The following is a 12154-nucleotide window of genomic DNA, read 5'->3' on the forward strand; positions in this document are numbered from 1 at the left end:
ACATGAAGATGGCAGGCAGGATACCAGCGTGCGGACTGCGTGCCATTTTTCATAGGTTTAAACTCTTAATGCACGAATTTCTAAAATTCTGTAGTACCGCGACAAACTAAAATAAAACATGAATTTATATGAACCCCTCTCCATCTTTCCCGGTTAGTGAAAAGCGCAGTTCTGCACATTATTGTAGGTCGCTACCAGGCTGTACGGTGATAGTAGGAGTATAAAGAGTTTTAAGACCGCCCTACACCTACGGTAAGCTATAAAATGTTCTTGTGTAGTCACGAAAAGTGCAGTTCTGCACACTGTTGCAGGTTCCTGTCAGGCTGTACTGTGACATCAGGAACCTAAATAATTATATAACCTGTCTACACCTGCAGTAAGCTATAAAATGTTCCTGTAGTCACGAAAATTTCGCAAAATATTTCATCAGTTGCAACTACATTTTCCAAGAATATGTTTATTAAATCTTCCTGACTTGCTGACTTGTGAAGACCGCGCGTGTATAGGACTTTTTAAAAATAATTCCTGAGAATTCGGAGACCTCCTGGGGGGTCGTGACCCGAATCTTGACTTAGCAAGTGTTTCAACCAATCCTAAACTTCTGTAGCAGGAAGTTGCCAACATATGGATCAGTTCCAAAGTTCATTTCCCTGTGTGGCTCCCTGGTCCACGCTTTGCTATGGAGTCTATATTTACAGCATCTTTGCTGGCCACAGCCACAAGCCGTGAATACTTCAACAATTCAACTGGCAGCAGTAACCTACATGTTCCATTTATCCTAGTCCTGACTACTCTGACGTCACAGAAAGAATTGCCCTCGATGGTTGTAAGTTACGTCACGAGGCTCTCATTAACTAGACCATACAGCATCAAATAGTTAGGACGACTGCTGAATGATGAATTAGGAAGGGTTTCGAAAGAAGTAGTCGTAATCTGATCGAAATAACATTCCGGCATTTGCATGGAGGCACTGAGGAAAATCATGAAAACTCAGTCAGGGTAATAGGAGTCTCGGAGGGAGTTCGAACCTGGCACCCCAGCAAACAGGAAAACAGAAGCGTACAGTCTTTTCGCTCTGCCACCGCGCGCGCTCCATTTATGATGGAGATTAAGAGTAGAAATCGGTAAGGAAACGGTACCGGAAATATTCTGTTCTGTAATGGGGAACACATTTTTCCAGTCAGCAATCTTTTTACTTAGAAACCGATTTCTCGACAACAAATAGAAATTATGTTGGATCTGAGGTCCTCTCGAGTGTGACGCACTGTAGTCCGTCAGAATTTTATTAAGCTTTCGGAGGAATATAATTCCTCCATCTTCATGTTATAACTTTCTTTTCCCTGGCTTATGCTTCTACCCTGAAGATAGCGGCAAATACTTTCATCCGAAATCTTGGTAACCTTCATATGCCTAGAAAATGGTTTTCGCCATAGTCACCGCTGCGTGGACTCAGACAAGTCACAGTAACACAGTAAAGTGACGCATATTAAGGGAGTGTGCCCACTCTTGCGACTGTCCCAGTAGCACATAAGGACTCGTAAGAACGATTTATGTTCTTGCTTTCCCGCTCTTGCTCTTAATAAAACCCACATTTGCAGAAGAAAGCTATTTTATTCGAACGATTCGTCTTCAAAAGAATTTATGTTCCTTTTTCTCGGTCAAGGCCTTCTCAGCCGGCTCCTTAACGCAGCCCGCAGATCAGAGTGCAACAGTTCGGGACGTTTAAACAGCTTTGCGCAAGCGCGTTGGAACGCAGGGGGCCAGGAAATTTGCTTAGTAAATTTTCGTTTGTGAGCCGTAGAAGAATAATTTTACGTGTCGTCCTATAGTTGTGGACCTCTGTATTGAAACACAGAATGGCCACATTTAGGATTTTCTTAAATTAGAATTTGGACCACTAAGTAATTTTTAATTTTCTCCCCCCAAAATTCGGAGGGGGCAACATAAGTTTGATTGCCGGTCACGGTAGCCGAGTGGTCTAAGGCGTGCACTGTCTTCGCTCGCTCGGAAGCCGGGATCGTGGGTTCGAATCCCACTCAGGGCATGGATGTTTGTGTGCGTTTTTCTGTGTTTGTCTAAATGTAGAGGCCTTGCGACGAGCTGATCACTCACCCAAGGAGTCCTACCGTATATGTAAGATCTAGTAAACCGAAGTGAAACGGAGAGTTTGATGGAGGTAGGCCTAGGCCCAAATTGGGGCTGTAGCGCCACAGGAAAAAACAAAAACAAAAAACAAAAAAACACATAAGTTTGATTACCTCGCGCCGCCGTGGAGCAAACAACATCGTGTAATGAAGTAGGTGCATAATAAGCGTACTTTTAGCCTGGAAGAGTATACACTGGAGATGGAGGCACTACGTTCCTGTGAAACGTTGATTGCTTCATCAGATTACAGAGTCCATAAACCAAACTACCTCAATGTGCGCTCTTGTGGAGGCAGCAAATTTCGCTTCTCGTTCTTCTTTTCACCCGGTTATTTAACGGTGGGCACGCATAGTTGGTTAAGGCACTATGCTACAACCCGGAAGGTCGCGGGTTCGAGTCCCGATGAGGTAGATTTTTTTTTTCAATTGACCTAATCCTTTTAGCCAGACTATGACCCTGGGGCCTACTCAATCTCTAACAGAAATGAGTACCAGGAATCTTCCTGGGGGTAAAGGGCGGCCGGCGCGTAAGGTTGACAACCTCACCGTCATCTATGAGCCGATTGTCTAGAAAATGTGGGAGCCTCGACGTCTCACAACTCTATGGGCCTCCACGGCCTGTTACGGGGATAACTTTACCTCTCTTTTTTTTACGTTTATCGTTTATTTAACAACGTTCCTCCAGTACCGAGACTATAGAAGTCAGGATGATTCTGTGGTAGAGTGATGATGAACTGGAAATTCTGTGGAAGGAAGCAGGCGCCGCATGATCGAGATAATGTCAGCCGTTTTTCCGGAGGAAAACTATGAAAAGTTTTACACAGAATAGCCGATTTCTAACCGAGATTCGAAACTAGTAGCTCCCAAACACAAGTCTAGTCCGTTACCTCCAGATCAAACCTCAAAAGTTTGTACCCACCTACAAGATTGTACAGAATCATTTTTCTCATGCCGTCCTCCTGATTTAAATTCTTAAAAAATGAAACCCCCTTAAATTTTGGGTTCCTAAATTACCTTTCTGGCCGGTCACGGTAGCCGAGCGGTCTAAGGCATGTACTGTCTTCGCTCGTTTGGAAACCGGGATCGTGGGTTCGAATCCCACTCAGGGCATGGATGTTTAGTTTGTGAGTGGGTGTGTGTGTGCGCGCGTTTTTCTGTGTTTGTGTACAGGTAGAGGCCTTGAGACGAGCTGATCACCCGCCCAAGGAGTCCTACCGAATGTGTAAGATCTAGAAAAACCGAAGTGAACGGAGAAGTTCACGGAGGTAGGCCGATGCCGACTGGCGCTGTAGAGCCAAGGGGAAAAAAATTACCTTTATTAATTACTCAATTCGCAATTAAACATAATTTTGAAATCCCCCCGCCCTGGTCTGCAATAGTTTGAGAGTTATTGCCGAAGCTCGTGAGCACTTCTCTATATATCTATTTCTCTATAGTTCTATAGTTCTACAGTCCTTATTGGGACCTTGGCCGCCTTTTCAGTTTCTCAGTCTATTCACAGGCGGTAGGACTCCTTGGGAGGGGGGTTCAGTCCATCGCAAGGCCACTCCCTACACACATAAACACAGAATAAACGTACACACAGACATTCATGCCTTGAGTGGGATTCGAACCCACGATCCGAGCTCTCGAGCAAGCGAAGTCAGTTCATGCCTGAGACAGAGCGGCATCTGAGACCGGTGTGACCTCCCGTTCAAGAAACTGATAGCCAAGACGACGGTTGCGTGTCCTACTGATTGTCTCTTGCCCGTGATGCGTCAACGGGTTCACTGTCTGTGAACGTTGGAAGGCCTTGAACGTACGTCAGTGCGACGGCTACAGAAGAAAGTTCTGCTCAGTAGCGGAGCTTCTGCACAATCTGGAAGCGCGGTGATGGATGAGAGATGGAGGGGCAGGTGATTAGCGGGTTGTTTGGCTGCAACTCAAACATATACACGTGCTGGGAATTCTGGTGGGGATTTTAAGTGCACTCTTACTCTCTACGTGGGGGATTAGCACTAATTTCCCGATAGATATGCACTGCCTATTCAATATCCTTTCCTCTAACCACGATTATAATCTCTGACCCAATTCAGCAATGCTATAATGAAAATCAATATATTATATTTCGTAACATCTGCTTGTTTACGTTGTGTGTGTGATACTCGCATTTGGGCATACGGAATGGCCCCTGCAAAACATTGGATTGAAGTAAACACGTGTCTGTATAATACTGTAACGTGTTTTGCGTTACTGATCCCACTTCTGACACCAGTTGTCGCGTATCGCGGGGTATATCGCGACAAATAACTTCACGCCGTATTTTATATAGCGAATTTTNATAACTGTATAATGGCATGTGCTGTACATGTTTTTTCAGTTTGTCTAACACTCACATCAACAGAAACAATAACGCACTTGTTAAGGAGGGAGAAGTGCGATTTGTTTTGAAACTGTAACCAGATGAACGGGGCACGCGGTAATGTAGATGGTTGAGGCACTATGCTACAAGCCGGAAGGTCGCGGGTTCAAGTCCCGATGAGATCATTGAATTCTTTTTCAATTTACCTAATCCTTCCAGCCGCAATATGGCCCTGGGGTCGACTCAGCCTCTAACAGAAATAAGTACCAGGAATCTTCCTGGGGGTAAAGGGCGGCCGCCACGTAGGGCTGACAACCTTACCGCCATCTGTGAGCCAGTTGTGTAGAGAAATGTGGGAACCTCAATATCTCACAACCCTATGGGCCTTCACGGCCTGTTACAGGGATAGCTTTACTTTACTTTACTATATGAACTAAACGTTAGCTGTCATGTTCTTATACATTCTACAAAAAGTTAACCTGTACGAAACTTGATACATTTTAAAGTATTTCTTTCCACATCGCTCTTCAGGTTTAGTTACTTGCACCGATGCTGCTCCCACGTCAGTAGTTTGCACTGTTATTATATTGTTATTAATGATCATAGGGGCTTAAACACTGCACAGGTTGGATAGTTCTGGTGGCCACTCAACCTCTCATCCAATGGGAACCGGGAGATCTTTCCCCGGGGGTAAAACGGCCGGGACATGAAGCTCAGCACTCACCTACTAGTGTGGAGTTCACGCCTTCGTGACCTAGTGCTTAATTAGTTAAGTACAGGGACAACTTTATCTTTACCAGTAAAATATGTGTGGTGTTAGTGTTAAAATTGTTCTTGTACCTGATGAAGCGCCACGCCTAGAAGACCTGTGCTCATGCTAACTTTAATGTATAACTGTTCATTTGTTCAGAAGTTGCTACCACGCATGGACGGTAAAATGGACAAGGCTTTGTATTATTCTCTGGTTACAGCAAAAAAAACAAATATATACAAAATAGTATAGAAAAAGAAAATTATATAAAGCCATGAAATTTATTTTTAATATATTCTGTAACAGAGTCGGGTAATCTATAGACTGAGAGCTCAAGGTTCGTTTTCATTTTAGGGCGCATACAACGAAGATTTGCGAATCAGATGTTCTTAATTTCCTACGTTTTTCTATGCTGTGACAAGTCAAGAACCGCTGAATGGATTTTAATTAAATTTGATTTTTTTTTTGTTTTGCTAAAACTTATTTACATATTCTGATTTTAATTAAAATTTGGCAAAATTAACGATAATTCTGCTATGGATTCCAACTACGAGATGCCCGGTTCGAATCTTAACTGGGACACATAGACATTTCTCGTAAATTTTCTTATTCCCTTGAAGCAAATTCAGAACTAGAGTAGAGCCACTTTCGTGTCACGTCGTTTCCAATTCATTACTCGCTACCATTCAACCACGCGACATATATATATATATATTAGGAGCGTTTCTGCGCGTATTCCAAGCGAAACTCGTTAAATATTTATCGGAAAGAAAAATATTTCAAATAGAAGTTGTACAAAGAACCGGAGCACGGTTTTGTGTCGCAACTGTTTTGCTCTCCTTTGCAAGAGAGTATTAACAGTTGTCGTTCACGAATTAAATATTTAGACGCTATAGCGAAATAGGGGCGGGTGGGGGAAATCCCAGAGTTCATTTCTCTTTCTTGGCTTAGTGTCGGTCTTGAAACATTTTTTAACATTTATTCGAAAAGAGATGGACAAAACGCAAGAAAGAAACGCCATGATAATTGTTTACAGGGGGAAAAACGTATTTTGCTGTTTATCGCACCGCCGTGAGGTATAACATATCCGCGCTCTAAAATATTATTCCCTGCATTCTACTCACACACTCCACTCATCTTACATTCCAGAGATAAGGACAATAAAGAAGGGTACATCCCCATATTACTGCAAGCGGACTGAATAACGTAGCTTTATGGTCAAGTGTACGGCCAACATATGAGGAAGAGTCAGTAAATAGGTCACAAATTGAAGTAAAACAGCTGTAATGGACGTAATAGGTTTTCTGTTTGTCACTAGCTAACATCATGACAGTCTAGGTAGCAGATGCGCATGTTGAGAGGCTGGGTTTAGTAGTCAAAACGGTGACCTTGCTTGAGGCGTCTACTACCGAAGAACATCGTTCTGCTGTGCTATTTCGGTGGTCAAAAGGACTCAGTGCAAAGGATATTCATAAAGAAATGTTTCCTGTTTACGTTTGGAAGTGTTTGTAGCGTAAAGAGGTTCGCAACTGGGTGGCAAACGTTTCGTTGAAGAAGAAAAGTTTGAAACAGAGGTGCGGAAGTGGCTGAGATGCACTGGTAAAGCGATAGGACAAGTGTATCAATGTTGGTGGGGGGGGGGATATGTCGACAGATAAATGTCTTTTCCGGGTTCGAATGTCACATGTTTTGCGCTTGATGCCCATTTGCGACCTATTTACTGACTCTCCCTCCTATATCCAGAAAGGCAGACCGTATCGCTTTTGTTTAAGGCTCGATAATAGAGCACAGATGTTTATACAAGGATCGCCTACAGTGCTTCAGTTTTCAACAAGACGCCTGTTAACGGCGCTACAAATCCGCTGTCCTTTCTATACATTTGTAACGTTATAAGGACGATTTACAAATACGTGGTTCGTTACAGAAGAGGCACTTCACATTATTAGTGACTCAGATTTGATTTAATATCGGTACAGAATGGTTAAGGCACTATGCTACAAGCCGGAAGGTCTCGGGTTCAAGTCCCAATGAGACCATTGGATTTTTTTCAGTCGACCTAATCCTTCCAGCCGCACTATGGCACTGGGGTTCACCCAGCCTCTAACAGAAATGAGTACCATAAATTAATTAAATAATTTTCCTGGGGAGTAAATCGCGGCCGGCGCGTAAGGCTGACAACCTCACTGCCATCTTTGAGCCGACTGTCTAGATAATGTGAGACCCTCAACGTCTCACAACCCTGTGGGTCTTCAAGGCCTGGTACAGGGATAGCTTTACTTTTTTACTTTTACAGAATAACATAACACACATTATAATAAATAACGAATTATGACGTAACAGCAGAATACGTGTATCTGTTCACTACATTAAAAAGAAAATCATAAGTCAATAATTTTTTCGGAAATGTGACGAAGTTGAAATATTACAAAATTTTTAATTCTGTTAAAATCTGCTTCATGATAGTTACTCGTTAAGCTTGAAGATGGGAGGGACATGTTCTCCCGAAACGTCGCTAAGTATCAACGGACTACAGGGCGTTATATATATATCGTATCTTCGCAACCACCGCCCTAAATAGCACAGCCTGAATGTGTTTGGGAAGGGGACGCTGAGAGGAGTATTGTATCCATTCATCATAATTTGGTGGACTATTTTGTATTAATTAAGTTTATATTAAGTTAATATCACAAAAATACAAACAGATCCGGCAGATAGCCAACTTTTACACGCAGAAGTGACATAGTTCAAGTTTTGCCATGTGGACAGGAAGTAACATCTGGTACATTTCCTGGAATTCTGGCAGTTTCAGCAAAGTCGAAAAGTCTTTGAGAATTTGAGAGCTGACAGCTTGGAACAGCTATAACTTAGAAGTGGGAGGGCCGGAGCCTCGTCCTCGGATCGTAATACATCAAGTCGCTGTCAACCTTAGCGTCAGGTCAGCAACTGCCGAAATCACATAGCAAAGCAACATGATTGGAAATTCACTAATTCAGGGAACCTCCTAGTTTTCAAACTAAACCAATGGCACGGGCTGGAGGAGGGGATTTCTCTTGGAGTCTGTGGTTCGTGGACCTCAGGATTCAGAGAGAGGGCATTCCAGCTCAGGGAGTCTTCATTCAACTTTCTGCCAAGTCAGACACAAAATTACAACTACGTCCCTTCAGTAAAAGTATTATAAGTTAAATACAATTAAGTGTAACCATTAGAGTTCCCGTTGTATTCAGTGAGCTGAAGCAAATTAAATAATTACTAAGTGCAAAAGTCTGAAGTGGTGAACGTGACTGTAGTGTAGTGACTTCCTGCCCTGCCCGAGCCAGGCTCGTAAGACCCCGGGATAAGAACTCATCTCTACACATTACAGAGCAGAACCCAGATACTCCCGTCTTTCCCTACTTACGGGACATCTAATGGTAGTACAGGAAACGAACTCCCGCCTACCAGCACCAACAACCACAATTCTCCTCCCTTCCCATCTAACTTCTCGCCGTCCTCGAGAAGAGGGAGGAGGGCAGTAACTCCAGTGGAGGCGTCCAGACACGAGGTGCAGGTGAGCCGCAAAACCGGAAGGAAGGGATACAGGTGAAGAACATGTGACGAAAAGTCGGGCAAAAGGCAGTCACAAGTGGAGCACAACGTAAGGGGCCACTCAAGGAGGAGGACGGTTACAATATTTGAATCTAAGGGATAGGAAGGGAGAGTAACAATAGACGCCATAATTTCTTCTCCATGCCAAATATTATTTGCACCGTCAAATAGACGAGAATGAGATTAGAGAGACATGTAGCATGCAAGAGGAGATGAGAAGTGCGTTCAAAATTTTAGTAGGAAACCTGAAATAAAAAGCTAATTGAATGATACGGGTGTAGATGGAAGATTAGCATGAAGGGAGGGGGGTCGGGACTTTCATCTGGTTATTATATTTAAAATTGGGTTTTTAAAATTTTTCAAAACAGAAAATGGTAATGAACCTTCGGACATCATAAGAGGTGCGAAATTTCTTGACCAGCTGAGCGACTGTTAGCGTCATACAGACTCTGCTTCATGGGATTGGTTACCGCCATGACGCTGGGTGTTCTTTGGGCTGATAGTTGTTCATCTGGCGAAGAAATTNTTCCCCCCCCCCCCGTTTTTGGAGCCCGAATGCTGATTACTGTGATATGAAAAGTGCATCCTTGGGCATTGAAATCTGGTGTACATATTCAAGGAGTATCCAATCCCAACCAGATTCCGGTAAGACACGTTTTAATATTATCTTGTATCCCCGATTACGTATCCATATGAACCCTCACATACTTCCCGAAGAATAGTTTTCATTGTATCACCCTTTCCATTCGTGCTAAATGTGACGCCCAATTCTTTGGACTTGTAATGGGGAGGAGTTTGATTCAAATCCCGGTTGAGGCACCGACTGTAGTGACAGAGAGTTTCAGTGATTTTCCGCAGTCATTCAAGGCAGATACCAGAATAGTACCGTAAACAGGGGCAAAACATCTCCGTTTCACATCAGATTAAGTTTATTATTCACTACTTCCCAAAATTTGACTCCGTACAGTCTGTTACTGACAGCGTCGTTAATTGAATCACAAGTTAATCCTCCGAAATGTTGCTGTTTATCTACCAGATTAAACGGCGTCACTTTGCAGAAGAAAATATTATTAATATATAAAACAATGTGTAATTAGGCTGTAATTAGTGTGTCAAAACACAGACATCTGCCGTGAAATTTCGAAAACTATTTGTGTTGCCAGGTTTTCACCTTCATGGGCTCAAACTCACGTCACTTTCAGGATGCAGTAGTTGTGGGGCAGACTGTAAAAAGGAATTTTTTTTTCCGATACTGAAAAGGTCCAGCTTTTTTTTTTTTTTTGAATATTGTATTTACAAAATTGTGCAAGTTGCTTTAAAAAAATTGGAATTCATCACACCATAATCTAGTCTGAGCACGTTCCGTTACCATGGTTACCACAAAATATATATATATATGTTACATAATAATTGCCATCAGAGTCACAGCGCCTGTCTTATGGAGGAAGGATTGGAGGAAAGAAAGTGACGTTCTTCAACCCTTGCATGTAGCAACAAAATGAAATTTCTCCGTTGCTTCTCTCTCCAAGAGGCAAACCTTCTGTCTTTCACTGTCTTTTTACGATGTTCTGTTTGGTCGAAACGAGATTCAACGGAGAGACAGACAGACATTTGTCTGTTATCTGTCTGTACTTCCCTGAGTTATGAAAATGTGACGTACACACAACATGCTTAAAGACTATTATTTCCTAAGCTGTGACGCCGTGCAGCCTAGTAGAATTTCACTGACTTTTCTCGGAAACTCTCTTTTTATATGTTACACTGTGAATTCTGGTACACATTTACGAACTTTTCGGAATAACCTGCAATTTTCAGGGTAGAAACATAAAATATCCTTCAGGGTAGAATAGTTAATTTCCCATAATGAGGAGCTTCATAACTTGTATTCTTCTCCAAGTATAATTAGAATGATCAAGTCAAGGAGGATGAGATGGGCAGGGCATGTAACACGAATGGGGGAGACGAGGAATGCATATAGAAAAGCCAGAAGGAAATAGACCACTGGGAAGAACAAAACGTAAGTGGGTGGACAATATTGAAATGGATCTTAAGAGAAACAGAACTGGATGGTACGGATTGGATTGATCTGGTGCAGGATAGAGACCACTGGAGGGATCTTGTGAACACTGTAATGAACCTTCGGTTCCATAAAATTCTGGGAAATTCTTGAGTAGCTGCAAAATTGGCTGCTCCTCAAGAAGGGCTCAGTCCCAGGAGTAAGTAAGAATAAAATCTTCACGACATAGGAAAAAATATAATCTTCTACCCTGAAGATGGAGATAGCATGTCCTTCCGAAACGTTAATTTCTAGAAGACTATATAGCGTCACATCCAATAACATAGCATGAGTGACTATTTGCTATCGACAATGATCACTTTGCTGAAGTTTTTAGTATGGCAACAGCAGAGGCACGCGTATACAGCAAGGCCAAAGAAAAATTTACGTGTCTGCGCCTGTGCGGGCCTGTCGCAGTGTACTCACCTCTCCTTCAGCTTGTTGAACTGAACTCTGCACCACAATTCCGATGATCAGATCACCAAGCAGCTCCAGCTTGTGGATGGTGACGGCAAGGAGGCTTGAAAGCAGGCGTCAAACTGAGAGCGTCGCTGACAACGACGTCGTTGTCATGATCCCACAGCGTGTGGAGACGCTTAACGACGCATGCGTCTAGTTACTTTCTATCATGAGATACAAGACGAAACCAGAAATGATGATAGGGGGAGAGAAAGCGAATCGTCAGAAAACGTTTCTGTTAAAATTACTGTATTCCGCGATGTGACGCCGTGTAGTCAGGATAAATCGCTATTAATGTTTCGTAGAAACGTACTGCCTTCATTTTTATGGTAGAAGAATAATTTACTGTTTCATCCAGAAGACAAAAGTTTCCTCCTAAACGTTCATGAACGTCTGTGTACTACACGGCGCCACGTCCCATGATGCATTATTGTCCGTGGTCAGCTCTGTGAGGTGCTCAGTTTTCGGCTACTGATGCTGTTATGTTGGTAGTACTGTACCTGATGTCTCACAAGTTATGTCTTCGTTCCTAGAAGCTATGACATTCTAATAGGAAATTCAACCATTTAAACCACAGTGGTTATTATTTTATGCCAGTTGCTTTAGCACTAAGAACTCTGAATTCTGTTCACACAATGTATTTTTTTTGTGTTCCGTATGATTATCACAATAAACGTCGATTATTTCCCTCAACAGCAGTTTAATCAGTTACACTGTCATTAGTTCAGGCTATACGCCGGCCAGTGATTGGGTGATAATAAATATTATAGTAAATTGCAAAGGACGTTGAAGGAAGTGGTCGTGGCCTAATTTGAGCA

At 42.6% G+C, this 12154-nt stretch overlaps 1 protein-coding gene across 1 annotated transcript in view; it reads right to left on the reverse strand.

Moving 5' to 3' along the window:
- LOC111874960 (ras-related and estrogen-regulated growth inhibitor) overlaps positions 1–11403 on the reverse strand; it is a 72232-nt gene extending 60829 nt beyond the window's left edge. The window contains exon 1 of the mRNA XM_033755660.1: positions 11304–11403. The gene's annotated coding sequence lies outside the window, so the exon portion shown is untranslated. The remainder of the gene's footprint in view (positions 1–11303) is intronic.
- Between the last annotated feature and the right edge of the window lie 751 nt (positions 11404–12154).

The sequence above is a fragment of the Cryptotermes secundus genome, unplaced genomic scaffold, assembly GCF_002891405.2.
Source record: "Cryptotermes secundus unplaced genomic scaffold, Csec_1.0 scaffold743, whole genome shotgun sequence".
NCBI classification, from domain to species: Eukaryota; Metazoa; Arthropoda; class Insecta; order Blattodea; family Kalotermitidae; genus Cryptotermes; species Cryptotermes secundus.